This window comes from Apus apus, chromosome 13, assembly GCF_020740795.1.
Source record: "Apus apus isolate bApuApu2 chromosome 13, bApuApu2.pri.cur, whole genome shotgun sequence".
NCBI classification, from domain to species: Eukaryota; Metazoa; Chordata; class Aves; order Apodiformes; family Apodidae; genus Apus; species Apus apus.
In genome coordinates this window covers 1,537,472-1,549,871 of record NC_067294.1, presented here as the reverse complement: position 1 = coordinate 1,549,871, position 12,400 = coordinate 1,537,472, and the positions used below count along the sequence as shown (strand labels likewise).

Here is a 12,400-nt window from a genome sequence, read left to right as displayed (position 1 = left end):
CCACCTGAAGTCAAACCTTGGTGCTGCCTGTTGAAGCTGCTACTTTGGACCCACTGAAGCTGAGCAGACAAGAAGGACTCAGAGGCTGAACTTTGTTATTGGCTTGGTTGAAAGTTACTTGAGTCTTTTGAACATTTCTTGTGTGTCAGAAAACACAGAAATGTAGAAAATCTCACACAGGGACCTTGTGTCCCACTCCCTTATCCCCATCTGGTACTTGCTGTTTGGTTTGGCTGGAAGCAGGGGTGGAAGGGTGGGATTTCTGATTCCTCGTTCTGACCCAAACCAGGAAAGGTGGAGAAGCATTTCTGGTCTCTCCCTAAGTTGAAGTCTCTGTTTTTCAAACCATGAGCAGGTAAAGGGAAATTTGCTTTTTGATACGAGTAAGACACAGATCTCCAGAACCCTTCACTGCCTTTGGGTAAAAAAGTGATGCTCCAGCCTTGAAATGTTCTGGCTCCTGGAAGCAAAGAACTTCCTATTTTTAATTTAAGTTCATTTTTGGGTAAATCAGTCTTTGCTTTTCTAATGGAACACAGTGTGTGGTGTGGGACTTCCCAAAAACTGCTGTCCACCTCACGTGGGAGGGTTTGCAGTGTGAGGAAGATGATGGCCCTTTCCCACCAAGGGAGTGTGACCAGAATAACGCTGTGAGATGGGAGGCTGGTTGGCAGGATGCAGCACAGTGGCACCTCCAGTGATGGTGTTTGGAGAAGAACTTCCTAAAACATACCAAAGGTAATGTGCTGCCAGATGTCTTAATGCCCCTGTTGTAAAAAATTAAAATAAAAAAATATACATATTTATATATGTGTGTGTGCCACTTGCAGAGAGAAGGATGTGAAGGAATGAATACACGTAGACTTTGGCAAAGAAGAAACACTTCTTATCAGCTGAACTAGAAATCCAGACATATTCAATGTGTTGACATTGTCCCTTTCCTTGCAGCACCTGCTGGATGGTTTGTTCCCAGAGGAGGTGTGGGATGAAGCCCAGGCTGGGGAGCCTCCCCGTGGAAGCAGGGATGTGGTTTCTGGAGGAGCAGCAGCTGATGGTTGGCACACCCAGCAGCTCTGGAGCTCCCCACCAGCACCTGGGCCACGGCCCAGCTGTGGCCATAGGGTGGCTGTTGGGTGTCTGATGAGGGGACACCACAGGGAAAGGTGGAAGAAAGACAGTCGGGTGAGTCCTGGATCTGCCCCCAGGATCACAGCCACGTGTTTTGGATCGGGTGAAGATGAAGATCTTCGTTTTGGCATTTCTTGTGTGTTCTGCAGCCAGAGCCCAGCCCGTGTCAGCTCTGCCTGGCAGCCTGGGAAGCCTGCTGTGCTGGGCTGTGTTTTTAGGTCGTTTCCAGAGAAGTGGATTCATTTCCAGGGAAGCAGCTGCCTGCCTGGGCGCTCTGCTGTGCCCTGGAGGGGATGAAGGGCAGTTCCCACCTCACATCCATTTACTGCTGGAGGTTTTGACCTTGCTCCCCTGTTTGTCACTGCTTGATTTATCTTCACTGACACTTGGACTCTGACCCTACCAAGAACATTATCAGACTGTCTCTGGATTTCAGTGGCCAAATGCTTAAAAGAAGGGCCCTCAGCAAGGGCTTCCTCTGCCTGACACAAAATAAAGACCAAGCTGCACTGAAACGACTCATCCCACCCCAATCCCTCTCCTCAGGAGGTCTCAGCCCTCCCTGGAGCCACCTGGTTCATTAGAAATTTGGTTTCTGAATGTGTTAGCAATGCAGACCTTGTGTTCCACAGGCATGTGGGGGCATTGTGGACTGAATGTGTAAATTATATCTTACTAAGTTATTCTTCTGAGCTTGTCAGTGTTTTTGAAGGAGGTTTGAAACGGGCCGGTTTTGTCTCCCACCATTGGGTCCTCCCTTCACTAACTGCAACTCCAAGTAGATTTTTTTGGCCTAAAATACAGTATTATTCCATGGTCAGATATTATTTAGAAAATATTTATTAAGTAACATCTGCTGCACTGAAACATTAAATTAAGAGGGAGAAACAGGTGTTTAAAGAAAACAGATACTGGGGAAAAAAATCTTTGACAATACCTATTTTAATTCAGATTTCAAATTTAAATTTCCTTAAAGTTGTTGGCAGGATTAATTTCTCCTTTGTACACGTAACATACATATTCATCAATGCCATTACACCATGTTTGCAAGCTGAATATTACAGTGGAATGCAGCAAAAGCCAAATTTTAGATATGAAACTGGAGGAGACCCCATTTCATACTGCATAAAATGCACCTCTGGAATTTTCAGTTCTTCTTTTCTGCAGTGCTACACACGCCTTCAGCAAGTGTCAGGGCTGATGAGCTTAAAAGAAAAAAAAAAAAGAGAGAAAAGAAAAAAAAACAACCCAACCCTGTGGCTTTGGAGATACTCACTTCAAGCTTGTGGTTGCAATTTCCCAGGCTGCTCCGAGGTGAGTGTGAGTTCAGCCCTTGTCCTGCTGCTCTGCCTGGCTCTGCTGGCGTTTCTAAATGACTCTGAGGGAAGACTGTGATAAAGAGGGGGCTGTGGTGAGTGGCCTCATCCATGTGGTGCTTGTTGAGAAGGTGACAGGGCACCCGGGGTGCTCAGCCTTCCCCTGCCCTGCTGCTCCAGCCCCAGGCTGCTGGGTGCTCCTGGCACAGCTGGGCAGCTCCAGCCCTGCTGGCTCCTCCTTGCACCAGACTTTTTGGCCTTGGGTGGTGGTGCTGGAGACACGAGGTTTCTGTTTGGTGGGAGGTAAAAGCTGCTTAGGGTGGGTGGCCCAGTCACTGGGCCCTGGATTGTGCAGCCACTCCTTAAACCCCTTGCTTGCCAAAATCTAAATGGCTTTTTCCTTCTCAATCCTTGAGAGGTTTTACTTTAACCTTGTTAATACTTCATCACCAACAACCAAAGCAGCTTGAGCTGAAGCAGCTGGTGTGTGAGGGCAGGAGTTACAAATTGGTGCTGCAGAATCACAGACTGGTTTGGGTTGGAAGGGACCTTAAAGACCATCCAGTCCCACCCCCTGCATGGGCAGGGACACCTCCCACCAGCCCAGGCTGCTCCAAGCCCCATCCAACCTGCCCTTCAGCACTTCCAGGAGCAGCCCCACTCCAGACGTGTCTTTAGACAGTGTTAAAGGCCGTGAAGGACAGAGGGAAGAGGAGTCCCCATGGGCAGGGAGTTCAGAATCAGCCCCATCCCTGTCCCTCCAGGCACAGCCAGGGCTGCTCTCTGCTGCTCCCTTGCATGTGGGTTGGGTTGTTGTGGTGCTGGGATGTATTTGTGTGGTTTATTTGTCTATAAATACCAGAAAGCAGGAATACAAACCCTGCTGGTGTGCTTGGCTGCTGTCCCATAAACCCACAGAAACCCATTGGTGGAGCTGCAGACGGGACAGCCCTGAGGGGCGCGGGTGCCCCTGCTCACAGCCTGCCTGGCCCGCAGGGACCACTCTGGGGTTACTTGATTCTGGGGTGTCCTCTAATCCCCACAGGCAAACCTGCTGGGCATATGTGTCCCAGAGCAGCTCCTGGTGCTGTGGGTGCCACAGCCAGGGGCCTGTGCTGCCAGGCAGGAGCTCCGTGCTGCTCAGCATCCATCTGCACGTGGGCACCAACGTGCCCCTGTCACCCAGCCCTGCAATGCTCTTTGCTCTGCACCTAGCTTCTCCCCCTACACTGCCACTTACTACACCAAAATTGTCCTTAAAAGAGGTGCCTGGATGTGAAACCAGCTGAGAAGTATCCCAGGCACTTCTCTTTTCCCAGAAGAAGACATTGCTTCAGTTCCCATTTCCTGACACTACCTCTTTCCTCAGCTTCAGCCCCTTTTCTCCAGTGGCTTGCCAAGGATTGCTCAGCCTTGGACCAAGACATGATTTAGCTATTTGAAATGGAATCTCTGATATTCCTTTTGAAGTTTGTCTTCCAATGGACATTCAGCATCCTTTCTACAAATGTTTTCCCTCTTTTATGACTAAAGCAATGCAAGATAGGAGTGAGATGTTTCCACTCTGCTATCTGCAGGGCTCCGGCCAGGGAAATCATCTCTGTCCTCCTCTCCTTTTCTCTACACCTGACTTTCCCCCACTCTTCCTTGTAGCCAGACCTTTCTGCCAGCCTTCTCTTCTAACCAGCCTTGTGCCACTTCCCTCCCTGCCCTGGGTCCCACTGTCACCAAAGCTCCTCTCAGAAACCACCTTAACCCTTGCTGCTCTTATTTTCAGAGCTGGAAGGAAAAGGGAATAGGAAATGGAGCTGCTGTAGGTGCATTTCTGGGTGCTGCTGGGTTCTGGGTGCCCCACGGTGTTGCTCTTCACCTCGCAAGTGTTTTGTGTTGCCATTTGCATACTGTAATTAGCAGCTGCAGCTCCTCATCTCCACTCAGCACGTGCTCTGGGCTCTCCATGGGGCAGTTTAACTAGGGGCACGTCTCAGTAGTTGTATCCTGCTACCAGCAAGGGCTTTGCAGTGATGTTATTTAGCAGAGGGAGGAAGGAAAGCAGCCAGTGGGTCCATTTGTCTGCAAGCAGGGCTTCTGGGAGCCTGTGTCACGTCAGCTCTTCTCTGCATCAGGTACTCTGATATCATTTGAAATGTTTATGGCTTGTTTCCCAAGAATAGAAGTGGTTGAGAGAAACCAGGAGTGCAATCTTTATGGTGGGGATGCCCTGGCCTGCTGGTATCATGGGGTTAGAGAGGAGACCCCAGGCTAATTTATTGATATGTTGGGTTGAAAAATAAGGGCAGGAAAATGACAGGGTTTGGGTTTCAATAATTCTTGGTCTGGTGTTTTTAATGCCTGTTTTAGAAATACAGCTAAGGAAGTTTGCATCTTGTTGTTTGAACTACATGTGGGTTGAAACTGCTGCCGTCGTTCTTGGGTTTAACTCAGTTTTACCCTCAGAAGATCAGTAAATGCACATCACCATTTCCGTGCTGTGGGTGCTGTGGGCTGTTGTGGATGGGCATGAATCAAAATGAGCAAAGAGTGTTGCTGGGTGCCCTGAGGAGAGGGAGATGTGGCTGGTGGGGCTGCCGGCACGGGTGGGTTGCTGGCAGGTTGAGGGTGTTGCATTTTTAAGACCAAGTGAAACTGTTTCTTCATTATTATTATTTGTTGTTTATTCATAGATAGAAGCCAAACTCCACTGGCTCTAGGCTTTGCTCTTCTGTTTGGGGTTGGGGTTTTTTCCCCTCAATACTTCTATTTTTCCTCCCTTTCTGTCACTCCATCTGTTCTTTTCTTTGTTCCCACTTCACAGGACACTTCTCCTGTGAGTGTTTCTCCTGCTCTGCTGTTGCAGTGCTCTGGATGGGGCAAAGTCTGAGGGCAGGCAGTGGCTGCCCCTGAGTGAGTGGGAATATGATGCAAACAAGGAAAGAACTGCCCAAGGCACCAGATAACCTGTCTGTGCCAATTGCTCTCCACTCCTGTATACTTCAGTAAGAAATGAGGAATTGTCTACTGTGGCTTCTTCTAGTAATAATTAGAAATGCCTTCAGAGAAGCTTCACATGTCATGTAGAGGGCAAGTGGTCTTTGCTGCTTTAGTTTTCTGTATCTAGATTATTGCTTGAGAGGTTTCCAGAGAAACTAAAAGCACTTGTGAGCTTAGTTGTGATGCAACCTAAGGGAGACATCACCCAAGAAGGGAGGGAATGGCCCCAGATAGAGGAATTTCTGTGGCTGGGGGCTGTGGAAGGACAGGAGACTCACCAACCTTCACTGAAACACAAGCAAAACTTAGGAAGAAAAGAGCTCATCTGGCAGGCAGCTGCTGATTAAAGGAAGGTGATAAACAGGTGGTAAATCAGTGCATGAAGTAGGAGGAGAAAGCAAAGAGCTTCTTGTGAACGGCTCCACCTGCAATGAACTTCTTGCTGTTGGAGGAACACCAGAGAGAACTTGAAGGAGAATTTATGTGGGGAGTGACCTCGGGAGGACTCTAGTCCAACCTCCTGCTCAAGCAGGTCAGTCACAAGCCCAGGTTGCCCTGGGCTATTTCCAGTCTTGGAAACCTTCCTGGGTGACCTGTCCCGCTGCCAGACTGTCCTTGCGGGAGAAAACATCCCCTGAAAATCTCATTGCAGCTTTTCCCCCTTGTCCCTTGTGCTCCTACTAGGCACCCTTGGAAGAGCCTGGCTCCATGTTCTCAATGGCAGGAGGGTGCTGTGAGCCCCCCCAGCCTCCCCTCCAGCAGAAAAACCCCCTCTCCCCCTCCTCTTGTGCCCCTGGCTGTGCTGGTGGCTTCAAGCTTTTAGGGCTTATTGCTCCTCTTGGTCCATGTTTTGTACTGAGGATGGCCCAAAACTGGACACAGTGTCCTAGGTGTGACCCTCTGAGTGCTGGGCAGGGGATGGTCCCTCCCTGTGACCTGCTGGGGGTGCCTCCATTGGTGCAGATGCAGGTTTGCACAAGCCGGGGTAAGCTGGACACCCAACAGGAGGTGACCTGGGGCTCTGGGGTGGAGAGCAGGGCAGGAGATGTGCCACACCAGGGCACAAACACGGGCACACTGGATTGGGGGTTCCCATGACTGCAGCAGGTGGGGCTGGAGCTGTTCCCATGGCACTGACCCCCTGTCACCAGCCTCCCCTTGGTGCTCCCTGCAGGTGCTGTGGCTGCTGGTGGTGAAGCACAGGTTTTGGTGACTAATGTGTTTTTACTGCCACCTCCCCAGGCCAGAAGGGGAGTTTTCAGTGGCAGAATCACAAGCAGCCACCCCGGACGCACCCTGATTAATGCATTAAATACCAGGAAAGGCTCAAGTTCTGTTTGTCACTCAGCAGATGGTGACGGTTGCTCCGGCATGTGAAGTATTTCATGCCTGACACCTCAGTTCAGGAAATGGTGGTTTGCTCAGCAGAGGTGCAGGAGGCAGCAACTTGTTATCGAGTATAACATGAGCCTTTTTCATAGTTTTCTTGATTCCGAGTTTGTTTTCCAGAGCTGAAATCTGCACTGGGCCCCACACAGAGGGCAGGGAGCAGCCCAGGGGGCACGTGCAGCCCTGGGTCACCCACAGCAGGGGCCACGTCCCAAGCTCCAAGCTCTGGAGAGTTTTGCTGGGTTTTTCACACCGTAGTGAGTTTGTTTTCCTGCAGGGCTGAGCTGGTCCTAGGGCACTGAGGTTCCTGTGCCTGAGGTTTGCTGAACCACAGTGAGTTCATTGTGAAACTGTGCCAGCAACGGGGCTCCAGCCACCCCGTGCTGGTTCTTGCTCTGCAAAACCAGGTGGGGTTGGTCCCTTCCCAGCCTTTAGCAAGCACTCAGGAGGTAAGGGTGGGGCTGGGCCTTTCCTGAGGGTGGGAGAGGGTGGTGGTGGGATTCCTGCACCGTCCTCTCAAGTGATAGGAAGAACAACCCCTGGGTCCCATGTCTTGCAGCTCATCAGGTCCTGCACTGAAAGCAGAAAGGAACAAACTGGAAGACCAGTGTCTTCATTCTCACCTTCACAGGGCCCATGTGAAAAGGTCACAGAAATTGTATGGAAGTGTTGAAGGGCAGGTTGGATGGGGCTTGGAGCAACCTGGTCTATTGGGAGGTGTCCCTGCCCATGGCAGAGTGGTTGAAACTGGATGATTTTTAAGGTCCCTTCCAAACCAAGCCAGTCTGGGATTCTATGACCCTGTGATTGAGCAGCTTCCTCCAGACAGAGGACCCTGCCAGAGGGGTGAAGGTAGAGTCACTCCTGATCCTGGGCTGGCTGCCTGGAAGGGCTTTGGCTTGGCTTTGGTGCCAGCATGTGCCCATGACTATCATCTGCTGCTGTCTGTTGGGATGAAGCCACCAGCAAACACCATCTGGGAATGAATGCCCAAGAATTAGGCAGCTCTGTGTGCAGCTGGGCAAGGGTATCATCCAGGTAGGCCCAAGACTTTCAAAATCAATGGAAAAAAATCTGCTGTTGCCTTTAGCTGTAGGGGAAGATAACGCTGAGTTAGCTGACAAAGGGCAGTTTCAGTCATAGCACCTTAATTAAACACCATCTGCAATCTGGTCAGTCACAAGATGTAAATTAAAAATAAGCCCAAGAACATGCCTATTAACAGCTGTGGGTTTTCTAGGTCCTCTTCCTCTTCTGGATGGTTGCTCTCCTCTCCCTGCCTTGTAGAGAAGAAGGCAGGCAATGGGATGGGCTGGTCACCCACGCGTGGAAATTGCGTGTGTGGCGTGAGCTGGTGGGGACATCTATCCTGGCCCAGTGGGGACATCTGGCCTGGCCTGGTGGCATTTTTACCGTGGCTGAGGAGCAGGATGTTGCTGTAGGGTGTTTGCAGCCCTGTTGGATCAGATCCTATTCCCCAGATAATGTCTAAGATACTTCTGGTGTGGCTCAGATGCAGTTGTTGATTGTTGGTGTGAGCTTGATGGATGTTACATGTTAGTGGATGCAAACTAAGTGACATTTCTTGATGTGATGCAGCTTGTGCTGGGTTTTTGACACCCAGCCTGAGCTGATCCAGCTGCCATGGGAACATCTGGCAAATGAAGCCTAGCTTTGCCACAGCCCCAGCTGGCAGCAGGTGTGCCAGGACCTTTCTGTGGGGTGAGGGTGGGAGGTGTGTGGGGCTGCAGGGCAGATAAAAGGCTGAAATCATTCATGGTGAGGCAGGTCACCCTGACACCCCCAGGAGAAAATATCCCAAAAACCAATTTACCAGCCACGGGGTTGGGAACAGGCCAGCACAGTCCACACTCTCTGCTCCCTCTGCTTTCTTCAGCAATTAACTTGGCAAAAGCAAAGTTGTACCTGTCTGGACTTGGCTTCTCAATTAATTATTTCTATCCAGACATTGTTGGTGAAAACTTTATAGAATCTAGCTGGTGACAGAACAAACCCAGTGAAAAGTATTCCTGCAGTGCAGGTGTTAGGGCTGGGCAGGTTCCCTGTTTATGCCTGTGGTCAGCCTGGTGTTGTTACTGTACAGCCCAGCTTGCAAGTAGCTGGTACGTGTGATGCTGGTGCTGGATCCATTCTGAACCAGAGCCAGCATCCTGATGCTGTTTTCCATCCTGCTTTCCCCGTGCTAGTGCAGCTAAACCACCACAGGCTTTTGTTGTCACGAAAACAACCAACATCACTTTGAGAGGAGCAAAACCTCTATCTCCTTTCTGGTTGCCTGGGGATCCTCAGACCATTACCTGCTGCTCCTCCCAGTGAAACCTGCCTTTGAACCACTCCCTTGCTTTTGTCTTTTCAACCACTGCTCCGTGCAAACAGAGGAAGCAAAGTCCTTGCCGTTCCCAGTGGCTGGTCCCGCTCAGGCAGCAGGTGAAGCTGGTCAGGCTGAGTTCCCCTGGCAGATCCCCAAAACCTGCTGCAGGCATCTCACCTTGCCCCAGCCTTTCTGGGCTTGGCTGCTGTGGGGGACAGTGCACGAGAGGCAGGGGTGCTTATCATAGCATTACAGACTGGTTTGGGTTGGCAGGGACCTTAAAGATGATCTAGTCCCAACCCCCCTGAGCGGGCAGGGACACCTCCCACCAGCCCAGGCTGCTCAGTACCCATTCAGACTGTCCTTGGACGCTTCCAGGTGTGACCTTTCCTGTGCTGACGCAGGTCCTGGGTGCTGGTGGGTTTCTTGTTGTTGGGGTGCTGGTGGTGTTGAAGCAATGCCCATTGCTGCTGGGCTGGCCCGGGACTGGCTGCTGCTTGCCAGGGAGGAGCTGCTGGCAGCCTGGGGTGCCCCCAGCCCAGCCCTCTCCCTCCCCGTGGGTTTTTGGCAGCTGCTGAGCTGCAAGAGGCAGGACTGTGCTGAAGAGAGCCCAGTCACTTGTGTTGGCTGTGGGAGGGCAGGGAGGGAACCTGAGCCTGCTGCCCTGTCTGCTTCCTGCAGACTGGGTTCTTTATTCCTGGGAATCTCCTGGAAACTGTTGCCCACTGCCTGTGCCATCCGTGCTTTTGCCCTGTCTTCATTTGCCTCCAGAACAGATTAACTGCCTGGTATTGATGCAGAGACAAACCCCAAAGACTCTTGGCACCAGGTCCCAGCCCACAGTGGTTTTGGGTGGGTAGGTGATGAGATCTACCATCTCCCTGCCCTGCCTTGTCTCCTAGTGCTGTGGCTACAGCCCCTCCTGGCTGCCTGGTCCCTGTTCCTGCTGCCTGGGCTTTGCCACCGCTCTTCACCACACCCAGGGAGGCAGCCAGTGATCAACAAAGACTATCTGGCCCAAGTCCTTAGTTCTGTGGTGTGACACCTCTGCTTACATCCAGCTGGTGACCTGGGGTGTCTGCCAGTGGGATGAGCAGGTTTTCTAGCTTGTAGGTGATTTATGGCTTCTGCTGGCTGGGGTTCCTCCGGCCTTTGAGCGCTCTGCTCCGTGGCGGTTTGTGCGACGCTGGTGTTTGAGCTCAGAAAAGGGCCTTGGGAAGTTCTCCCCAGCCCTCCCAGCTGCTGGGATGGGGTGGCCACCTGCAGCCCAGCTCGGGAGGATTTGCATCCTGATGTTACCAGAACAGAGAAGGCCAAAGGTTGGAGGGGAGGGACGTAGCATGCAGAAAGCTTGAGCTACACGTACAGTGCTGCCTGCACGAAGGTGCTTTTATTATCACCTTGTTTATTTTGTTCATGGGAAGGCTGGGGAGGGATAGGATGAGTTTAACAGGGAGAGAAATATTGAAGGGGATGGAAAAAGAGGGGAGAAAAAGGAGCTCTGAAGTGTGGAAGAGGGTGCAGATGGACTGAAGCACTTAGTGTAGGAGAAAAAATCTTGGGTGCGATTCACCTATGAAAATGTGACTTGCCTCCATTTCTAGGGAAGCTTTTTTCTCATCTAAGCTCTAAAATAGACAGACAACACTGTTTCCCTTGGCCCTCAAGAGCCTCTGGGGGAGGTTTCTGTCCTCCTTGTGTTGTGTGTACAAACATGGGGGGAAAATTGACCCTTGGGTAACCGGGGAGGAGGAATAACCCAGCACAACAGCAGAGAAATCATGTTTACACTCTTATTTGCTATCTAAGCAGTAGTTTGCCTTTGCACCACAAATATTCCTCTATATTTTTGCAGTTATAAATTCATACCTTTGGTCTGAAGCACTGCTGTCCTTTGTAGGTGTGAGATCATAAATCATGTGACTGCTGGGAAATGTGGCCAATTATCAGGAGTCAATCAGCATGGCAAATAAAGGCAAAACTGTAATTGCAGACTCTGCTGCCAGGTGAGCAAAGCTCACCTGAGGTGTCCCCATTCTGGGCAACCAAACAAGAGCAAAAGGCTCCTTTGGGCAACAGGGTGCTGAGCTGCTCACAGGTTGCTCCTAATGAGTGATTAAATCATGAGCAATGTGCTGAGCAGCCCACAGGGGAGGAAGTTGTGCTCCACTCTGTTTCTGGAAGGGCATTTGAAACAAGCCATTTGGACAAAGACTGGGGGAAATGCATTCTATGAGAAGCAAGGGTTTCCAGCAGGAGAAGCTGCAGTTCACCCCGTGGGATGTCCTTGTCCCTGCAGCACTGCCAGTCCCTGCTGGCGTGACCCAGGCTCTGCCTCACTGGTGCAGCAGCAGAGTCAGTGCCCAAGTCGCTGTCGGGTTTTCCCAGGTTGGGGTCATGGGACTGTTGCTGGGACTGTGCTGTTGTTTTCCAGAGGTTTTGCCCTGTTGAGATGCTAAAGCTCCAGATCTGTGTTTCAGTAGTGTCAAGGTTTGCAAGTAAGCTGCAGCCCAGGGTGGTTGTAGTGTGGTGTGAGGGTGGACAGCCTCCCTGGAGCCACCTGCAGCAGGAGCTCCAGTCAGTTCCCTGCTGCCCACTGATGACACAAGGACTCCTTTTTGTTGCCACCACAGAGAGGTGATCTCCCTTTATTTTTCCAGCAGCTGCTTTGCCTATGGAACTTCCTCACCCTCATGGAAAGTTCATAGAACAAGAAAGAGCCTCTTGCCCTTTGGCCTGGCCCATAAAAATTTCCCTTTATTGCTGTGTCTGGGTTAGGCAGGGCAAGCTCTCCTCGTGTGCCACTGCTCCCAGCTGAGGGTACCTGTGTGCCCAGTGAAGGTGCAGGCAGCTCTGGTCCCAGCACAGGAAAAAAAAAAAAAGCAACAGCTGAGGGTTACTGGGTTTATAAAGAGCTTGATTAGGACAGACAAGTTCAGAAGAATCCAATGTTAAGGTTTTAAACCTGTTTTAATTGCACAACCCGTGCAGGAGGTTTATCTTAAAGAGCTTGTGATGCTCCTCTGGGTACCAGCAGTCTGAAGGTCTCCTTGCTTGGACTGGGAGGAGAAATGTCACTTCTGCAAGTCCCCCCAGGCCAGGAGGTGATGGAGGAGCCAGTTGGGCAGGTGCTGAGGCTCAGCTGGGATCTGGCAAGTCACATCCCTCCTGAGCTGGAGAGCTTGACTCTGCTTTCCTCCCCCCACTTCCAAAGAGTTCAAAACCAACAAGAAAATACTTTGAA

General features: G+C 51.1%; 1 long non-coding RNA gene across 2 annotated transcripts in view; it reads left to right on the top strand.

Annotated features, from left to right (window-relative positions):
• The window catches only part of LOC127390019 (uncharacterized), a 36,248-nt gene that overhangs the window by 15,796 nt on the left and 8,052 nt on the right, over positions 1 to 12,400 (top strand). For both annotated transcript variants that reach the window (XR_007890790.1, XR_007890791.1), the window contains exon 2: positions 949 to 2,442. This is a non-coding gene — a long non-coding RNA (uncharacterized LOC127390019). The remainder of the gene's footprint in view (positions 1 to 948; positions 2,443 to 12,400) is intronic.